This window comes from Mobula birostris, chromosome 9 (assembly GCF_030028105.1).
Source record: "Mobula birostris isolate sMobBir1 chromosome 9, sMobBir1.hap1, whole genome shotgun sequence".
NCBI classification, from domain to species: Eukaryota; Metazoa; Chordata; class Chondrichthyes; order Myliobatiformes; family Myliobatidae; genus Mobula; species Mobula birostris.
In genome coordinates, this window is record NC_092378.1 from 9,360,950 (window position 1) to 9,380,825 (window position 19,876).

General features: G+C 41.2%; 1 long non-coding RNA gene across 1 annotated transcript in view; it reads left to right on the plus strand.

Annotated features, from left to right (window-relative positions):
* The first annotated feature begins 3,270 nt into the window (after positions 1-3,270).
* LOC140203310 (uncharacterized) overlaps positions 3,271-19,876 on the plus strand; it is a 136,878-nt gene continuing 120,272 nt past the window's right edge. Inside the window, exon 1 of the long non-coding RNA XR_011887337.1 lies at positions 3,271-3,351. This is a non-coding gene — a long non-coding RNA (uncharacterized lncRNA). The remainder of the gene's footprint in view (positions 3,352-19,876) is intronic.

Below are 19,876 nucleotides of genomic sequence, written 5' to 3' on the forward strand. Positions count from 1 at the left end.
CAAAACATCTGGATGTCAGCCTCTTGATAATTGACTACAGCCCTGTCTTCAAGACTATAATTCCAAGCAGACTTATCACCAATCTCTGGAGCTTGAGGAGTGTGGTTGTCAATACTTCCCTTTGTAAATGGATCCTTCATTTCCTTGTCAACACATCGCAATCAGTTAAAGAAAGGCAGCAACATCTCTGCAATGTCTATTCTCCGCATTCTCAGCTCCCTCCCTACTCTACTCCTTGTATACTCGTGAGTACATGGCCAGATACTGCTTGACCTCCATCTATAGCAGGAATTACCAACCTTTTACTATGTAGTGGACTAATACCATTACGCAAAGGGTCTGTGGATCCCACACTGGGAACCCTCGATCGAAAGGTTTGCAGATGATATCACCGTAGTGACCTATATCTCAAATAATAATGTGGGAGTACAGGAGAAGATAGAAAGCTTAGTGATAAATTCAAGGTCAACAAAACTAAAGAGCTGGTAATTGACTTCAGGAAGTAGCGGCAGGCACATGTTTCTGTCCATATCAATGGTATTGAGTTTCAGGGGGTTGAGAGCTTTAAGTTCCTAGGAGTGAACATTACCTGGTGTCTGTCCTGCTCCAAACATGTTGATATCACAGTTAAGAGAGCTCTTCAATGCCTCTACTTTCTAAACCATGGACCTATCGATCTTTACCGATTTTTTTTTTATGATGCACCATAGCATGTATCCTATCTGGATGCATATCAGCTTGGAATGGCAACTGCTCTGAATGTGACCACAATAAACTGAAAGCTGCTGCGGACACAACTCAACACATGACAGGAACCAGTCTCTCCTCTATAGACACTGACATTCTTCTCACTGGCTCAGCAAAGCAGACCACATACTCAAATACCCCACCGATCCCATAAACTACTGTCTTCTCTCCATCCCCCATTGGGTAAGAGATACAAAGCTGAAAGCAGATACCAAGTAGCTCAAGTGCTACTACCCCACTGTAATAAGATAATAAATGGTTTGCTAGTATGATCATCACCATCGTTATGTTCTGTGCTGTATAATGTGGGCCATCATGGCTTTTCAATAACCATGACTGTTCTTGGCTTTTTTTTTACAGAAGTGGTTTACCATTGCCTTCTTCCGGGCAGTGTCTATACAAGACGGGTGACCCAGCCATTGCCAGTGCTCTTCAGAGATTGTTTGCCTGGTGTCAGTGATCGCATAACCAGGACTTGTGATATGCACCATCTGCTCATATGACCATCCACTACCTGCTCCATGGCTTCACGTGACCCTGATGAGGGGTCGCTAGGTAGGTGCTACACCTTGCCCAAGGGTGGGCTTCAGGCTAGCTGAGGGAAGGAGCACCTTACGCCATCTTTGGTGGAGGTGTATCTCTGCTTCATCACCCATTTTCTTCAGCAGCTGTCTTAAAAATTAGAATAAGAAGGTTCAGTGGGGAGGGTCAAGAAAGACTGAGGGTGCCATGAAATTAATTTAGCAGACAAGAATGTATAGAACTGCGCAGAAGTCTTAGGCACCCTAGCTATATATATATATATATGCACTGAAGGCTCTTGCACACTATTGTGTAAGATGCTGGTGAGAGCACGCTTCAAGTATTCTGTTCAGTTCTGGTTCCTCAGCTATATGAAGGGTGTACCTACCCCTAACGCACCTGTCCACATCCCCAAACACCATTACATTATTATTTCCTGTCAGTCAGCTCATGTACAGATACTGTTATGCCTAGAGCCTCTTTATGGGCATACAAACCATCTATATACAGTATATAAACTATATTATGTATTTATATTTATTGTTTTTTATTATTATTGTATTCTTTATCTTTTGTGATATTTTAGCGCTGCATCAGATCTGAAGACTTTTGCACAGTACTGTCTTTTGAAAATGTCTCCACACCACCCCCACCAGCCCCCCACCCCACCCCCGAGATCAGGGTTGTACATCATGAAGAGAAGGAACATGGTTTAATTTGTAGAGTTATAAATGTTTCACTAGTAGCATCTGAGAGCGGTATTTCTCTCTGACTTGGGATTGATCATGACTTGCCCTGTAGAATCTTCCAATTGCTGCGCATGGCCAAGTGGTTAAGGCACCGGACTAGTGATCTGAAGGTCGCTAGTTCGAGCCTCAGCTGAGGCAGCGTGTTGTGTCCTTGAGCAAGGCACTTAACCACACATTGCTCTGCGATGACACCGGTGCCAAGCTGTATGGGTCCTAATGCCCTTCCCTTGGACAACATCAGTGGCGTGGAGAGGGGAGACTTGCAGCATGGGCAACTGCCGGTCTTCCATACAACCTTGCCCAGGCCTGCGCCCTGGAAACCTTCCAAGGCGCAAATCCATGGTCTCACGAGACTAACGGATGCCTATAAGACTCAGAAAATATACGCAGGTCAGTACTGAGAGGGACAGCGAGATAGTTTTAGACAAAATATTACAATACTGTGATTATCCCTGAACTGACATAAATCTTCAAGTTTAAACATTAGATGTATTAGATGTCGTGGAGGCCAGAGACACGTGTCCAGCTGCTCTGGGCTGTGTGTCTACCAGCTCCACGACATTTTATCTGATGTGTGATGAACTGAGGCTGTAGGCCTGCTCTGGCTGCTCTGAGCTAAGTGCTTATGGACTCACTTTCATTCTGAATGCTGTTGCTTGCTTTTAATGTTTGCATTATTTGTGTTTTTTTTTAATCTCTCTGCGCATGGGGTATTTGTCTGTCTTTTTTTAATGGGTTCTTCTGGGTTTCTTGTTTTGTGGCTGCCTGTAAGGAAATGAATCTCAAGGTTGTAAAATATATATGTATATGCTATGGACTTAATGATAAAGTTTCATTCCAAATCAATATTAACATTGAATACCAACTTTAATCTACACCCTGCAACATTGACTCCTACTCAAGTTTGATCACCCAAAGTAAAGACTTGGAATCTGGCAACAAATAAAGTCCTGCATTTGCCCTTGAAAGGTTGAACATTTTACCCTGCACAAAAGTGGAAAGTTGTTGCTGAAATATTCATCGTTTAGATTTAGATCTATTAAAATTATGAGATTCTAGGAGAATTATGATTGATGGTTCACAATTCTGAGATTCTCAAGGTTAGTCAGTACTACAACCAAAATTAGCTCAACTGACTTTCTCTGTAGCTGAACCAACAATAAAAGGCTACTTTTATGCAGGACACAACTCATCTCCATGGAAACAGAACTCTGACGTTTGTGCAGTGGAGCAAACTGTGAAATGTGGGTACAGTTTTAAGGAGCCAAGATCCTGCTTTAGAAGCAATGCCAATTGCTGGACAGATCCTGGGCCTTTAAAAGTCTCCTTTCACGTATGTATTAAACTCAGAATAATAGAGAAATGCTGATCATCTCCCAAATAATTACATGTCATGGATTTATGCTAATGAAAATAATTACTGTATTGGTTCTAAAAATAGCCAGCTTGAATGCTTAAGAAATTTCATGTGTCAGCTTGAAATAGAAACCAGGATAATGTATTTCACTCAGCTCCACAATTTTTCTTTAACACATTTTTTCATCACTTGGGTTACTGTTGTTACATATTACTTTCTAGCTTTTTCACCTCAATGCATCAATTAATTGAAAACAAATGCTGCTAATATTAATTTTCTGCTGAAGCCATAACTGTGTGATATAAAACTAGTCTATTTTGTTTGAGGATTCAACTTGTGAGCTGTTTATTTGTTCAGCAATTTCATCCCTTTATCGTTGCTGCACAGAAGAACGTGGAGAGGTCAAAGTTTTCAAAGTGCTCTGTAATGATGCTTAATCATGACCAGAAATTGTGTCAAATATGTATTGGAGCAAAAATTCAGATTGCAACCTTTTGCTTATCTGCTTGCCCATCGGCGAATGTGGACACACAAGTTAAAAGGCTTACATTCTGGTCAAGCAATGACATGACTTTGATCTGAAATGTATGGGAATTCAGTAACTACAATCCAGCTTAGCCAAGGGGAATGTTCTGTGTGCATGAGACCAGCATTATTTCAGTGGTAAGACATTGAGAAGAGTTCTAGTCTCTTTATATGTATATTTACTTATCTGAGATTTTTATGTGGTTATATTCATTAGACAGAGAGGGGACTCCTTTCATTGGCACTCATTCTAGGCTTTCCGTTGCATGCTCTTAGTTGAGAGGTGATTTAAAAAAAAATCTATCTTGAGTTTCCTAACTTGACCAATCTGGAACTGGAATCGGTTTATTATTGTTATATGTACCTAGCTACAGTGAAAGTCTTGTCTTGCACGTTGTTTGTACAGATCAGATCAGGTCATAATACAGTGCATTGAAGTAGAACAAGGTAAAACAATAATTGTGCCAAATACAGTGTAACAGCTACAGAGAAAGTGCAGTCCAGGTAAACAATAAGGTGCAAGACTATAACTAGGTAAATTGAGAGGTCGAGAATCCAACTTATTGTATGAGGGAACTATATGGTAGTCTTATAACAGAGGGCTAGAAGCTCTGCTTTCAGACTTTTCTGTCGTCTGTCCAATGAAGAGGAGAGAAGAGAGCATGTCACAGTGGGTGGGGTCTTTGATGCAGTGAAATGTATAGCCGGAGTACAAAGAGGAGAGGCTGGTTTGCGTGATATGCTGAGCTGTGTCCACAACCCTCTGCAGTTTCTTGCAATCAGTGCAGAGCAGTTGCCGTACTAAGCTGTTATGCATCCAGATAGGATACCTTGCATGGTGCATCAATAAGAACTGGTAAAGGTCAGTCAGGACATGTCACATTTCTCTAGGAAGTAAAAGCATCGGTGAGCTTTCTTGGCCTTGACACCCTTGTGGTTGGAGCAGGACAGTCTACTGGAGATGTTCACTCCTAGAATCTTGAAGCTCTCAAACCCCTTGAGTTGAACATTATTGATGTAAACAGGATCATGTGCCCCAACCTTGCTGGAGTCAGTGACCAGCTCTTTTGTCTTGTTGATTTTGAGGGAAAGTTTGTTGTCATGAGCTCTATATATCCTTCCTATACTCTGACTCATCATTGTTCGAAATACAGCCCACTACAGTGGTATTATCCGTAAACTTGAGGATGGACTTAGAGCAGAATCTGTCTTCGCAGTTATGTGTACAGGGAGTAGAGTAGGGGCTTGAGGATGCAACTTTGTGGAGCACAGGTGTTTAGAATAATTGTGGTGGGGTGTTGCTTAATAGTAAAAGGTTTTTATTCAGAAACAGAAAGCCTGCTTTGAATGATCTCCCGCTACAGCTCATTATGCCAATGGCGATTAGGGCAGCAATGCAGGTCTTCCATCTCGGTTGGTGCTCAGGGCTTCCTTCATCATGTCAGTAGCTCGGTTTTCATGCAAGTCCCAGGTGGAGATCCAGGAATACCACCACACTCAGATGTAGAAAGATTCTTCATTGCTGTTTCCATACAGTTTTGTTCTACCAGTCAAGGTTGTTAGCCTTGAGCTGAATCCCCGAACCTGGAGGACCAGTGGACCACTCTTAGTCTGACCTTTTGACTTGGTCGACATGGGTGACCCTACCAAGATCCACAGCACAAGGCCCTGACTCCAGCCAACACAGCTCTCTGGGTCACCGAGGCATGCAAGCTTCAAAACCAAGACAAGGTTGTGATCCTCTTGGAGGGCATATCCTCTGAGATCTCAGTTGTTCTAGAGCTTTATTATGTTTACATGAGGAATTTTGCAGAATATTTCTTCAAGCAATTAAACCGGTTGAATCATCAATGATAGAGTACATGTAGTACTGGGAATTTATAAGCTCAATGAGCTAAATGGCTTTTACCAGTTCAAACAGCATAAATCACGATTTTGCCATTTATCAATAACAATGCACTAGGTAATGTGACATATTGCCAGTTAAATTATTGAAAAGGTTTAATCTTTTACTGTATTAATTTACTGAAGATAATTTTATTTACAATGAATGATGTGACCTTAATGTCTCTGCATCACTGTTGTGCTTCTCCAGAACAACAGATTTCGTGACATATGCCAGTGATGATAAAACTGACTCTGATTCAAATAATGACCATTTGATCAAAACTTTGGTGCCAATGCAATGAGATTTTAACACTGGACTATCTTGTTAAATTGTGTTATCTTCTCACACATTAATTTATTTTAATTCATGGCTTTCAGTAATTCAATTTGTGTTAATAAATTGTTTTTTGAGAAAATGAAATTATTTCAAAAAGGTGAAATAGTCAAGGAGAGAATCCTTAAGGAAGTGAGAGAAAGAACATAAAGGTGTACTGCGTAGAGTCAGAAAGCCAACGTGGCTGTGGAGGCCAAGTCACTGGGTGAGTTTAAAGCAGAGGTTGATAGATTCTTGATTAGTTAGGGAATGAAAGGATACGGGGAGAAGGTAGGAGACTGGGGCTGAGAGGGAAATGGATCAGCCATTTTGAAATGGCAGAGCAGACTCAATGGGCTAAATGGCCTAAATCTGCTTCTATAACTTATGGTCTGATATTCACAAAAGTTAACAAGCATTATTAATGGCACATGATGCACTCTGGAATGACCCTAAGCATAGAAAATGAAGGCATGTGTCAGCGCGTAAATTTGTAAGTCAAGTGCATACGTAACTCCTGGATATCATTACATGCGTAGTTATTGTTAATCTCCAATAAAATATTGTCCTAAAGCTTGTAGGCTCACTCATATAAAAAAAAATTCTAGTTTGAACTGCCAGTAGTGCAAGGTTAGTTTTCAGTCTAGCTACATATACATTAAAGTTAAGGACCTCTGGGGAAAAAATAGAATCAGGGAATCTTTCACCATTTCTGCCTGTGTTGGCTCTTTCAAAGAGCAGTTGGACTTGGTTCATCCCCATGGAGCAATACCATCATCCTCTGATTCCCATACCATAATCCTCGGTACCATATTTTCTCCTTCAGCTTCTACCATATTCCAGGTTGAATATTCCAGATCCCCTCAGAAGTAAGCGAAATAATGTTTCAACATCTCCCCTCAAGATCTTTCAAGATTATTTCTAATACTGGACTTCTCTATCCTTTGTCAGGGTATTAGGTTCAGAGAATGATTTCAGGAATGAAAGGGTATGAGGATAGAGAACATTCCAGGTATGGGGAATGTTTGATGGCTCCAGGCCTGTACTCACTGGAGATTAGAAGAATGAGGGAAGATCTTATTGAAACCTATTGAATATTGAAAGGCCTGGATATAGTGAATATGGAGAGGATGTTTTCTATAGTGGTGGAGTCTACGACCAGTGACACGGTCCCTGAATAGAGCAATGGTTCCCAGTCTGGGCTCCGCGGAGCCCTCGGTTAACGGTAAGGCTTATGGGCATAAAAAAGTCTGGGAACCCCTCGAACAGAGGGATGTCCATTTAGAACAGAGATGAGGAGGAATTTCTTTAACCAGATGTTAGTGAATCTGTGGAAATCATCACCACAGACGGTGTGAAGGCCAAGTCACTGGATATATTTAAAACGGAATTTGATAGGTTCTTGATTTGTAAGGTGTCAAAGGTTACAGGGAGAAGGCAGGAGAATGGGGTTGAGAAAGTTAATAAATCTGCCATGATGGAATAGCAGGGCAGACTTGATGGGCTGATGGATTAATTCTGCTCTAAGTATTATGGTCCTTTGATCTATGTACCCAATCAACATCATCTGCCACCAGAAGGGGAAAAAAAATGACCTGCATGACAAGCTGCTTTTCATGACTTCCCTCAGGACATTCACAGGTGACAAAGGTCATTGATCTTCCCTGAGACAGTTTAAGAACTATTCAAATAGATGTGTTATATATATTAATTGAAAATAATAAAATTATAAAAAGATTTAACTGACATTAATTTATTAAGACATTAACATTATGCTAAATATATCAGAATCAGGTTTATTATTTTCAGACGGAAAAAGACATTTTCAAAGGGAAGAAGGACACTACCGTGGCTGACAAGTGAAGTCAGATCCAAAGTAAAAGCAAAAGAGAGGGCATACAAGGAAGCCAGAGCTAGTGGGAAGATAGAGGATTGGGAAGCTTTTAAAAACTTGCAGAAGGAAACTAAGAAGGTCATTAGGAAGGAAAAGATGAATTATGAAGGGAAGCTGGTGACTAATAACAAAGAAGATACTAATAGCTTTTTTAAGTATATAAAGGGTAAAACAGAGTCGAGGGCATATACAGGACCAATACAAAATGACGCTGGAGATATTGTAATGAGAGACGCAGAGATGGCAGAGAAACTGAATGTGTATCTTGCATCAGTTTTCACAGTGGAAGACGTCTGCAATATACCAGACATTCAATAATGTCAGGGAAGTGAATTTGTGCAGTGAAAATTATGACTGAGAAGGTGCTCAGGAAGCTTAACGGTCTGAGGGTGGATAAATCTCTTAGACCTGATGGAATGTACCCCGGGGTTCTGAAGTAAGTAGCTAGAGAGATTGCTGAGGCATTTACGATGATCTTTCAAGAATTGATAGATTCTGGTATTGTACCGGATGACTGGAAAATTGCAAATGTTACTCCGCTCTCTAAGAAGGGTGGGAGGTAGCAGAAAGGAAACTATAGATCTGTTAGCCTGACATCAGTGGTTGGGAAGTTGTTGGAATTGATTGTTAGGGATCAGATTACTGAGTACCTGGAGGCACATGACAAGATAGGCCAAAGCCAGCATGGTTTCCTGAAAAGAAAATCCTGCCTGACAAACCTACTTGCAATTCTTTGAGGAAATTACAAGCAGGGAAGACAAAGGAGATGCAGTAGATGCGGTGTACTTGAAATTACAGAAGGCCTTTGACAAGGTGCTGCACATGAGGTTGCTTAGCAAGATAAGAGCCTGTGGAATTACAGGGGAGTTACTAGCATGGGTGGAGCATTGGCTGGTCGGCAGAAAACAGAGAGTGGGAATAAAGGGATCCTATTCTGGCTGGCTGCCGGTTACCAGTGGAGTTCCACAGGGGTCAGTGTCAGGACTGCTGCTTTTTACAATGTATGTCAATGATTTGGACGATAGGATTAATGGCTTTGTGGCTAAATTTGACAGTGATACAAAGATAGGTGGAGGAGCAGGTAGTGTTGAGGAAACAGGGAGCCTGCAGAAAGACTTAGATAGTTTAGGGGAATGGGCAAAGAAGAGGCAAATGAAATACAATGTTGGAAAGTGTATGGTCATGCACTTTGGTGGAAGAAATAAACGGGCAGACGATTATTTAGATGGGGAAAGAATTCAAAATGCAGAGATGCAAAGGGACTTGGGAGTCCTTGTGCAAGATATCCTAAAGGTTAACCTCCAGGTTGAGTTGGTTGTGTAGAAGGTGAATGCAATCTTGGTATTCATTTCTGGAGGTATAGAATATAAGAGCAGAGATGTGATGTTAAGGCTCTATAAGGCACTCATGAGACCATACTTGGAGTATTGTGTGCAGTTTTGGGCTCCTTACTTTACTGACATTGGAGAAGGTTCAAAAAACATTCACGAGAATGATTCCAGGAATGAAAGGGTTACCGTATGAGGAACGTCTGGCAGTTCTCGGGCTGTATTCCCTGGAGTTCAGGAGAATGAGGGAGGATCTCATAGAAACATTCCAAATGTTAAAAGGCTTGAACAGTTTAGATATGGCAAAGTTATTTCCCATTGTAGGGGAGTCTAGGACAAGAGGGCACGACTTCAGGATTGAAGGACATCCTTTTTGAACTGAGATGTGGAGAAATTACTTTAGTCAGAGGGTGGTAAATCTGTGGAATTTGTTGCCACAAGCAAGTGTGGAGGCCAAGTCATTGGGTGTATTTAAGGCAGAGATAGATAGGTTCTTGATTAGCCAGGCCATCAAAGGGTATGGAGTGAAGGCAGGGGAGTGGGGATGACTGGAAGAATGGGATCAGCCCATGATTGAAAGGCAGAGGAGACTCGATGGGCCAAATGGCCTACTTCTGCTCCTATATCTTATGGTCTTTTTATCATTGTCTCATGACGAGAAATTTGTAGTTTTCCAGTAGCAGTACAGTGCAAAGACATAAACTTACAAAATAACCAAAAAGTGCCAAAAGAAAGAAATGGTTTCATGAAATGTTCAGAAATATGATGCTGGAGGGGAAGAGGCTATTTCTGAATTGTTGAGTGTGCTTCTTCTGGCTCCTGCACTTCCTTCCTATGGTAGTAATGAGAAGAGGGCATATCCCAGGTGCTGGAAGTCAAAGGTGGGTGCCACCTTCTTGAGCCACAATATCTAGAAGATACCCTCCATGGTGGGGAGCCTTATGCCTGTAATGGAGCTGGCTGTCTACAGCCCTCTGCAGCAGCCTGTGATCCTTTGCATTGGAGCCTACATACCAGTCTTTGATCCAATCAGTAAGAATGCTCTCCACTGTACATCTATAGAAATCTGTGAGAGTCTTTTGTCATGTGTCAAATCTCCTGAAGCTTCTAAAGAAGTTGGGCCATTAATGTGTCTTGTTTGCATCAATGTGTGGGTCCAGGATAACTCATAGGAGAAATTGATATCCAAGAACTCAAAGTTACTCACCCTTACCACAGCTGATCCCCTCGAAGAGGACTGAATTCCCTGGTCATAACATTGATTGTGATGTGTGGTTGTGTTACCAATTAACCATTCAAGCTATCTCATTCCTTTTTTCGCATCCTAGCAGTCATCATTTAAGAAAGCAAAACAAACAACTTGTCTTCGTTATCTTGTGAGACCAGGTTGGTGATGTGAAACATGAACAGGGCCAAGCTGGGTGAGTCAGTCATAGCTGGTGTAAGGTTAAGGGGCCAGATGTGCAGCTGAGCATGACTGAGATCCTGCCTTTCTAATTTTTTTTAATTTTTTATTCTTTCTATATCTGTGCACTTATAATGCTACTGTGACACTGTAATTTCTTTTAGGACCAGTAAAGTATCTGTTTATCTATCTATCTGTCCATCTTAACTCAGTCTTTAGACCACAGATTATTTTTATTAAATTTATTAAGGCTGAACATTGACCTGTTCCTGCCATCTGGCAAAAGGTACAGAACCACTTGGGCTCTCACAACCAGACTGTGCAACAGATTCTCCTCCCAAGCCATCAGACTCCTTAATACCCAGAGACTAGACTGACATCTACATCATTTATTATTATATTGTAGTTTGTCCTCTACTGTGCCTACTGCCTTGTTTATTAATTATTGTACTGCCCTGCACTGTTTTGTGCACTTTATGTAGTTCTGTCTGTAGTCTGCTGCGTTCACCAACAACTTTGATGTGTGTTGCTGTAGTCTAGTGTAGTTTTTATGTTGTTTTACGTAGTCTAGTATAGCCTTGTGCTGTCTCACATAGTCTAGTGTAGTTTTGTGTTGTTTCATGTAGCACCATGGTCCTGGAGGAACGTTGTTTTGTTTTTACTGTGTACTGTACCAGCAGCTTATGGTCGAAATGACAATAAATCTGACTTGACACAGCTGAGAGAGCTGCTTCCTCATATCTCAGTAGAGTTGGATTCAATTCTTGCCTCTGGTTCTGTCTGTGTGGAGTTTGCACGTTCTATTTGTGACCACCTGGCTTTCCACCAGGTCATCCAGTTACCTCCCCCATTCCAAAAGTGTGGCATAACAGGTTAGGGGCCACTGCAAATTGTCCCTAGTGTGTAGGTGAGTGGGGGGGAAATCAAAGAATATGTAGGAAAAAAGTGGGATCAGAAGGAGGTTAAAGTAAATGGGAAGTTGGCATGACTAGGTTGGCTGAAAGAGCAGATTTTACTTTAGATATGACTTTATGTCTGTCTGTTGCCTCTCCTCTGTTGTGTGTTTAATGATATCTATCAGGTTGAATATCTAGACATGAATCTAGTGATCATGAGTTCAAAGGGGGAGGAGGAGAAAGAGGATAGAAAGTGAGCAAAGAGAGAGAGAGAACCAAGGTGGCCCAATAGTAGGGGGAAAGAAACACTGGGGATATGGGTGACCTGAATTAAGAAATTTGAATTTTCTTCTCGTTCTTCTAATTTGCATTTGTCCTCACCATAGAAGTAGCAAAGGCTGAGGACAGGCAGGCTGGTGGGAGTGGGGAGAGAATTTGAAATGACATGCACCAAGCGAGTGATCGGGGTTCAATTCCTTCCGCTGTCTGTAAGGAGTCTGTACATTCTCCCCGTGACTGTGTAGGTTTCCTCCGGGTGCTCCGGTTTCCTCCCACATTCCAAAGACGTACGGTTAGGACTGGTACTTTGTGCACATGCTAGGTTGGCACCAGAAGCATGCCGACATTTACAGACTGCCCCCAGCACATCTGCTGATTGTGTTGGATGTTGACACAAATGGTTCAAATATCACTATGTTTCAAAGTTTTGATGTACATGTGACAAGTAAAGCTAATCTTTAATTATTGTGCTGGAACTTAAGTTTCAAAATACTTTAGGTTACCTAACACTGCTGGTTCAAAATAAGTTCTATCTGTCACTGACAGAGAAAACTACTGGCTGCAGGCAGTGTGGATGTCAGCAGCTTTGCGACTCCTGTGCTGTGTACTCCAGCTGGGCTGCATGGACCCTCCATTGGGAGGTATTGTAATGACGTGAGTGAATATGTATTCTACTTGTCAACTGCAAACCATTGCAGAAGCCTGCACATATTGAAAAATTAAGGATAGCAGAAATATCATCATTATTTAAGCAAATTGTGTATTTATAGAATTTGTTTATTGCATTTCCAGTTTATTCAATTATCACTTTACGTAAATAATAAAGAACTAAAATTTGATACCAGAAATTCAACTGGAATGCAACCTGCTTTGAGTGAACTTTATAAATTTATACTGAATTTGAAAAATGTAAATACTTTTTTAAACAGTCTGCCTCGTTCATTCATGCACAGAGTGTCTGTTCTTGAGCTGAAATTCACAAGATAAAGGTGCATTTTTCAATCTCTTCCAAACAAACATAAAAATAAATTTAAGTAACACACATCAAAGTTGCTGGTGAACGCAGCAGGCCAGGCAGCATCTGTAGGAAGAGGTGTAGTCGACGTTTCAGGCCGAGACCCTTCGTCAGGACTAACTGAAGGAAGAGTGAGTAAGGGATTTGAAAGTTGGAGGGGGAGGGGGAGATCCAAAATGATAGGAGAAGACAGGAGGGGGAGGGATGGAGCCAAGAGCTGGACAGGTGATTGGCAAAAGGGGATACGAGAGGATCATGGGACAGGAGGTCCGGGAAGAAAGACAAGGGGGAGGGGGGGACCCAGAGGATGGGCAAGAGATATATTCAGAGGGACAGAGGGAGAAAAAGGAGAGTGAGAGAAAGAATGTGTGCATAAAAATAAGTAACAGATGGGGTATGAGGGGGAGGTCGGACCTTAGCGGAAGTTAGAGAAGTCGATGTTCATGCCATCAGGTTGGAGGCTACCCAGATGGAATATAAGGTGTTGTTCCTCCAATCTGAGTGTGGCTTCATCTTTACAGTAGAGGAGACCGTGGATAGACATGTCAGAATGGGAATGGAATGTGGAATTAAAATGTGTGGCCACTGGGAGATCCTGCTTTCTCTGGCGGACAGAGCGTAGATGTTCAGCAAAGCGGTCTCCCAGTCTGCGTCGGGTCTCGCCAATATATAAAAGGCCACATCGGGAGCACCGGACGCAGTATATCAATTTAATTTAATTTAAGTATATTGATTCAGATGGGATGGCTCTTGACGTGCAGAGCAATATAACTTGAGGGCTTTAATACTGACATTTAGCAAACTTATTGCAAGAGGAAAATGCAATTAATAAAATATCACACCAGCCAGAAAATGCCAGCAAGGTCTCCTGGAAAGGAAATAATTTTGAAATGGCAAAAGTCTACAATATTATAGCATGTGATAAGACATTAGAGAAGGATTTCTGATTTGTTTTTGGATGGTGGAGAGAATTCCAGTCAGCTTTTGTGCAACTTTCAAGTTCAAATTAAGTTCAGGTTTACTATCATCTGACTGGAGAGATCTGCTTGAAGTCTCACTCAAATATCGGTATGCTTACCATGCTTCTGCATCCTCATGCACTACTTCCGATGTCTACTTCCCTGAGGAGCTGCTCCACGTGTTAAGCCATAACTGCACAGTACATTTGCTATGCAGCTCGTTGGCAAAGTAGACTTGCAGATTTTTGAACACAGAAAAGATGAACAGGATGAGAAATATCACCATTGATTGGAGCCACTGTGGCTATGCACATTGCCATCTTGTGACGTAAGCTGACCATTTGAAACTGAAAATTCTTTTTTTAGTAAGTGTTTTAATTTGCAAAGCCAAAGCGGTCTCTTTCATTTATCCTTTATCAGAAATACAAGTTCAAGTTTAGAGTCATCTGACTGTACAGCCAAATGAAACAACACTCACCTGGACCACGGTGCACCCACAGAACTCACCGGGACAAATTTATCCCTAACATCCTGCAAGAGATCCCTAAACATCGACCACATATCCATAGTACATTTCCCTGCAAAAACATCATCCCAATTCACACCCGCAAGTTCTAGCCTTATACCCTCATAACTTGCCCTTCCCCAATTAAAAATTTTCCTGTTCTCTCTGATTCTATCCTTTTCCATGATAATGCTAAAGGCCAGGGAGCGGTGGTCACTGTCGCCCAGATGCTCACACACTGGGAGATCTGTGACCGGACCTGGTTCGTTACCTAATACTAGATCTAGTATGACATTCCCCCTAGTCAGCCTTCCACATACTGTGACAGGAATCCATCCTGGACACACTTAACAAACTCTGCCCCGTCTAAACCGTTGTAACTAATCAGGTGCCAGTCGGTATTAGGGAAGTTAAAGTCACCCATGATAACAACTCTATGATTTTTGCACCTTTCCAAAATCTGCCTCCCAATCTGCGTCTCAATATCTCTGTTGCTACCAGAGGGCCTACAGAATACTCCCAATAGAGTAACTGCTCCCTTCCTGTTCCTGACTTCCACCCATACTGACTCAAAAGAGGATCCTGCTACATTACCCACCCTTTCTGTAGCTGTAATAATATCCCTGACCAGTAATGCCACCCCTCCTCCCCTTTTCCCACCTCTCTATCCCTTTTAAAGCACTAAAGTCCAGGAATATTGAGAATCTGTTCCTGCCCTGGTGCCAATCAAGTCTCTGTAATGGCCACTACATCATAATTCCATGTATGTATCCAAGCTCTCAGTTCATCACCTTTGTTCCTGATGCTTCTTGCATTGAAGTACATGCACTTTAGCCCTTCTATCTTACTACCTTTATAGCCTTTATTCTGCTTCTCTTTCCTCAAAGCCTCGCTATATGTTACATCTGGCTTTACTCCATGTACTTCTTCCACTGCTCTATCGCTCCCAGTCCCATCCCCCTTGCAAATTAGTTTAAACCCTCCCAAGCCATGCTAGCAAACCTACCTGCAAGGATATTTCTCTCCCTTGAGTTCAGGTGCAACCCATCCAATCTGTACAGGTCCCACCTTCCCAGAAGAGATCCCAATGATCCAAAAATCTAAAACCCTGCTCCCTGCACCAACTCCTCAGCCACGCATTCAACTGCCATCTCCTCCAATTCTTACCACCACTATCCTGAAGTTCATAATCATCTCTTTTGTCTTATCCACGTTGAGAGTCAGGTTGTTGTTCTCATTTAACAAGCCTCTCTGCCTCCTCTCTTTATGCTGACTTATCACTGTTGCTGGTGAGGCCAGCCACTTGTTGGATCAACAGTCGACAGCAGATGCCATCTCACTAGCTCTTCACTCAACCCTGAAACATCTGGACAGCAAACATGCATACATCAGGATGCTCCTTACTGACAGCATTCAATACCATATTCCTCTCAAAACTAATCAATAATCCTCAATACCTCCTAGTGCAATTGGATCCTTGATTTCCTCACTTGCAAACCCCTATCACTTTGTACTGGCATCATCATCTCCTCCACAATGTCCATCAGCAGCATAGGTCCACCACATACAGGAGGGAGACAGAAAATATGGTTGAGTGGTGCCATAGCAACAACTTCCCACCCAATGTCAGTAAGACTAAGGAGCTGATTACTGACTTCAGGAGGAGGAAACCAGAGGCCCATGAGCCAGTCCTCAACAGAGGATCAGAGGTGAAGAGGACCAGCAATTTTAAATTCCTCGGTGTTATTCTTTCGGAAAACCTGTCCTAGGCCCAGCACGTGTAATTAGGAAGAAAGCATGGCAGCACCTCTACTTCCTTAGGAGTCTGCCAAGATTTAGCATGACATCTAAAACTTTGAAAAACTTGCATAGATGTGCAGTGGAGAGTATATTGACTGGCTGCATCGTAGCCTGGTAAGGAAACACCAATGGAAATCCCTCAGGAAGTAGTGGAGATAGCTCAGTTCATCACGGGTAAAGCCCCCCCTTCCCCACCATTGAGCACATTTACACAAAACGCTGTCATGGGAAAGCAGCATCCATCATCAGGAACCTCCCCACCACCCAGGTCATGCTCTCTTCTTGCTGCTGTCATCAAGAAGAAGGTATAGAAGCCTCAGGACTCACACCACCAGGTTCAGGAACTGTTATTACCCCTCAAACCATCAGGCTCTTGAACTAAAGAGGATAGCATCAATCAACTTCACTTGCCCTATCATTGAAATGGTCCCATAACCTATGGACTCACTTTCAAGGACCCTTCATCTCATGTTCTCAATATTTATTGCTTATTTCTTTATTATTAGTTAGTTTTTGTATTTTCACAGGTTGTCTATTGTACACCGGTTGGACGCTCAAATTAGTGCAGCCTTTCATTGATTCTGTTATGGTTATTATTCTATAGAGTAATTGAGTATGCCCACAAGACAATGAATCTCAGGGTTGTAAATGGTGACATATATGTACTTTGATAATAAATTTGCTTTGATCATTGAACTTCATGATGTGGTTTGAGCTGGATCTAAGAATGCTGTCGTGAGCATGATGGAACCTGAGATGTTGCTGCCAACTTCAATTGACAAGATCTTTCCCTCATGAAGTTTAAGATCCAGTTACAGAGAGGGGTGTTGATTTCCAACAAGGACAGTTCACCCACCAGCCATCTGAGGGATGATCATATTAAGTGCTGAGCTGAAGTCAATGAACAATATCTTGGTGTATGAGGCAAAATTTTCTAGGTGGGACAGGACGGAGTGGAGGGGAAATAATCTATCTTATTTTCTTGCACTCGGATATTGGCAAGTAGAATCATTGGGAGTATTGGCCTTTAAGTCTCACTGGAATACTGGTGCACATACTGCACCTCTGCATTCTCACACATCACTTCTAACAGCTACTTCCCCGAGTAGCTGTAGCAGGCTGTGGTGCGGAGTGAGCCCACTCCATGCATTAGTCTGTTATCCCATTTGCCCATGAATAGACTTGTAGTTTTAGTGCTCTTTATGATCGCAGTGTTTTTCGATCGGAGAAAAGGACAAACAGGACAAGCAATTACACTGTTGATAGGAGCCAGGGAGGCTGTTGCGATCGTGCCTGCTGCCATCTTATATTGACACAAAAGCAGCAATATATCCAAAATAATCTGATACATTTTCACTGTTTTGGTAGAACTCAATTACTGGGCCTACGTTAACATGCAGATTACGTCAACGAATTAGTTGCCTCATTGAGATGTGCGTCCAGACTATTTTAAAACCTTTAACTGCAATTGAAAATGTTTTGTTGATTCCAGGAGTAAAATAGTGAAACCGAAGTTTATCTGGATTATGATACTACTTATATATATTTCTTTCTTTTCAAGTCTTTTTATTATTTTTTTCCAAAATAAACACGAGTACATCAAAGTAAACGACACTTACAATGTCTCAAGAAAAAGAAACATTATATAAAGATTGAAAAAATTTTGTGATGGGGAAAAAAGAACCCCTACTAAACAAGAAAAGTGGGAAAAAAAGAATCCCATTAGTCGTTCAACCCCAGAGCCATGCGTCATACATAAAGCTTCGAAAGATAAACATCAACCCGCCAGCAAAAAAGAAAGTACCAAAAAAAATTTACAATTAGATCATGGAGAATCCATCAATTAACTCAAATGATAATAACGAGCAAATGAACCCCATCTTCTCTCAAAATCAAACATAGGTTCAAAGGTTCAGCTTCTAATTTTCTCCAAACTAAGACATAGCATTACTTGAGAGAACCATTGTGACAAAGTGGGAGCTGATGTATCCTTCCACTTCAACAAAATGGCCCTCCTAGCTATCAATGTAACAAATGCAATAACCTGTTGGTCAGACACAGAGATACCGTGGATATTTTGAGGAATTATTCTGAAAAGCAGAGTTAGTTTGTTATGTTGTAGATTAATTTTAAGTGCTTTAGAAATTGTCGAAAAAACTGACTTCCAGAACTGTTCCAGTATAGAGCAAGACCAAAACATGTGTGTCAGTGTAGCTGTCTCAGTTTTACATCTTGCACCATAACTATCAACATTCGGGAATATTTTAGACAATCTCTCCTTCGTCAAATGGTAACAATGTACAATTTTAAATTGAATCAGTGAATGACTAGCACAGATCAAAGAAGAGTTAACCAGCTTCAGAATTTGCATCCAATCTTCTGTCGTAAAAGTCAAATTGAGTTCCTTTTCCCAATCTTGTTTAATCTTAAATAAAGGATGCTTATCCCATTGTAATAGTAAATTATAAATTCTTCCAATGGAACCCTTCATCGAAGGGTTCATACTCATAATAGTATCTAACAGGTCAGCATCCAATATGTAAGGAAAATTACTTAAATATTTTTGTAAGAAATGTCATTTACAAAAGTTGAAAAAGGATGGAGGTCTCGCTTTGCCTAAGTTAAGAATGTATTACTAGGCTGTTAATGTGAAATACATGTCCTTTTGGTTATATTGGGTTGATAAGAAGGATCGGTCTATCTGGGTAGATTTGGAATTGAAAGCTGTGAAACAGTTTTATTTAACTTCATTATTGGGAACTGCTTTGCCTATACAATTTGCTAAAGTTGCTAATTTAAATTTATACCCTGTGATTAAGCATTCTTCACTAACTTGGCTTCAGTTCCGCAATTTTTTTAATCTTAAAAAATTTAAGCTTTGTAGTTTAATTTATTGAAACTACTTTTTTAAGCCTTCTTTGAGTGAGCCAATTTTTTTACTTTGAAAAATAAAGGTATTAATTCTTTTTTAGATTTATTTAAAGAAGGTAGACTGGTGTCCTTTGAACAACCAGTTGATAAATATTCTCTTCCATACACTTTTTACAATATCTCCAACTACTTATTTATTCATCAGGAATATTGATACAGAGTGGTTAATTAGAATTGATGGACAGATTAGCCAGTGTCTACTCAAATTTACTGCAGAGTGGATGGACAGAATGGCCTACTCTGGTTCCTAAGCTCTTGCATAAATAGATTCAATTGGTCATTGAATTTAACAGCACATCAAAATGCTGGAAAACTTGATGCTGCCTAACTTGCTGCATTCCTCCAGCATTTTGTGTTTTGTTCCAACTTTCCAGCATCTGCAGTCTCTCTTGTGTCTCCAAGCTGCTAAATTTGTATTCTCCCCGTGTTGGAGTAAACAGTAAAGTCTCATTATAAGATAGGTCAAGTGGAAAATTTCATGTAAATAATATAAGACCGTAAGACCATAATGGAGGAGCAGAGTTAGGCCATTTCTCCCATCGATTCTGCTCTGTCATTTCATCATGGCTGATCCACTTTCCCTCTCAGCCCCAGTCTCTTGCCTTCTCCCCGTATCCCGCCATGTCCTGACCATTCAAGAACCTATTAAACTCTGCTATATATAAATGATTTGGCCTCCACAGCTGCCTGTGGCAACGAATTCCACAGTTTCACCACTTCCTACTTCAGTTTCCACCTTACTCCATCTGGTGTACAGTGTGAGT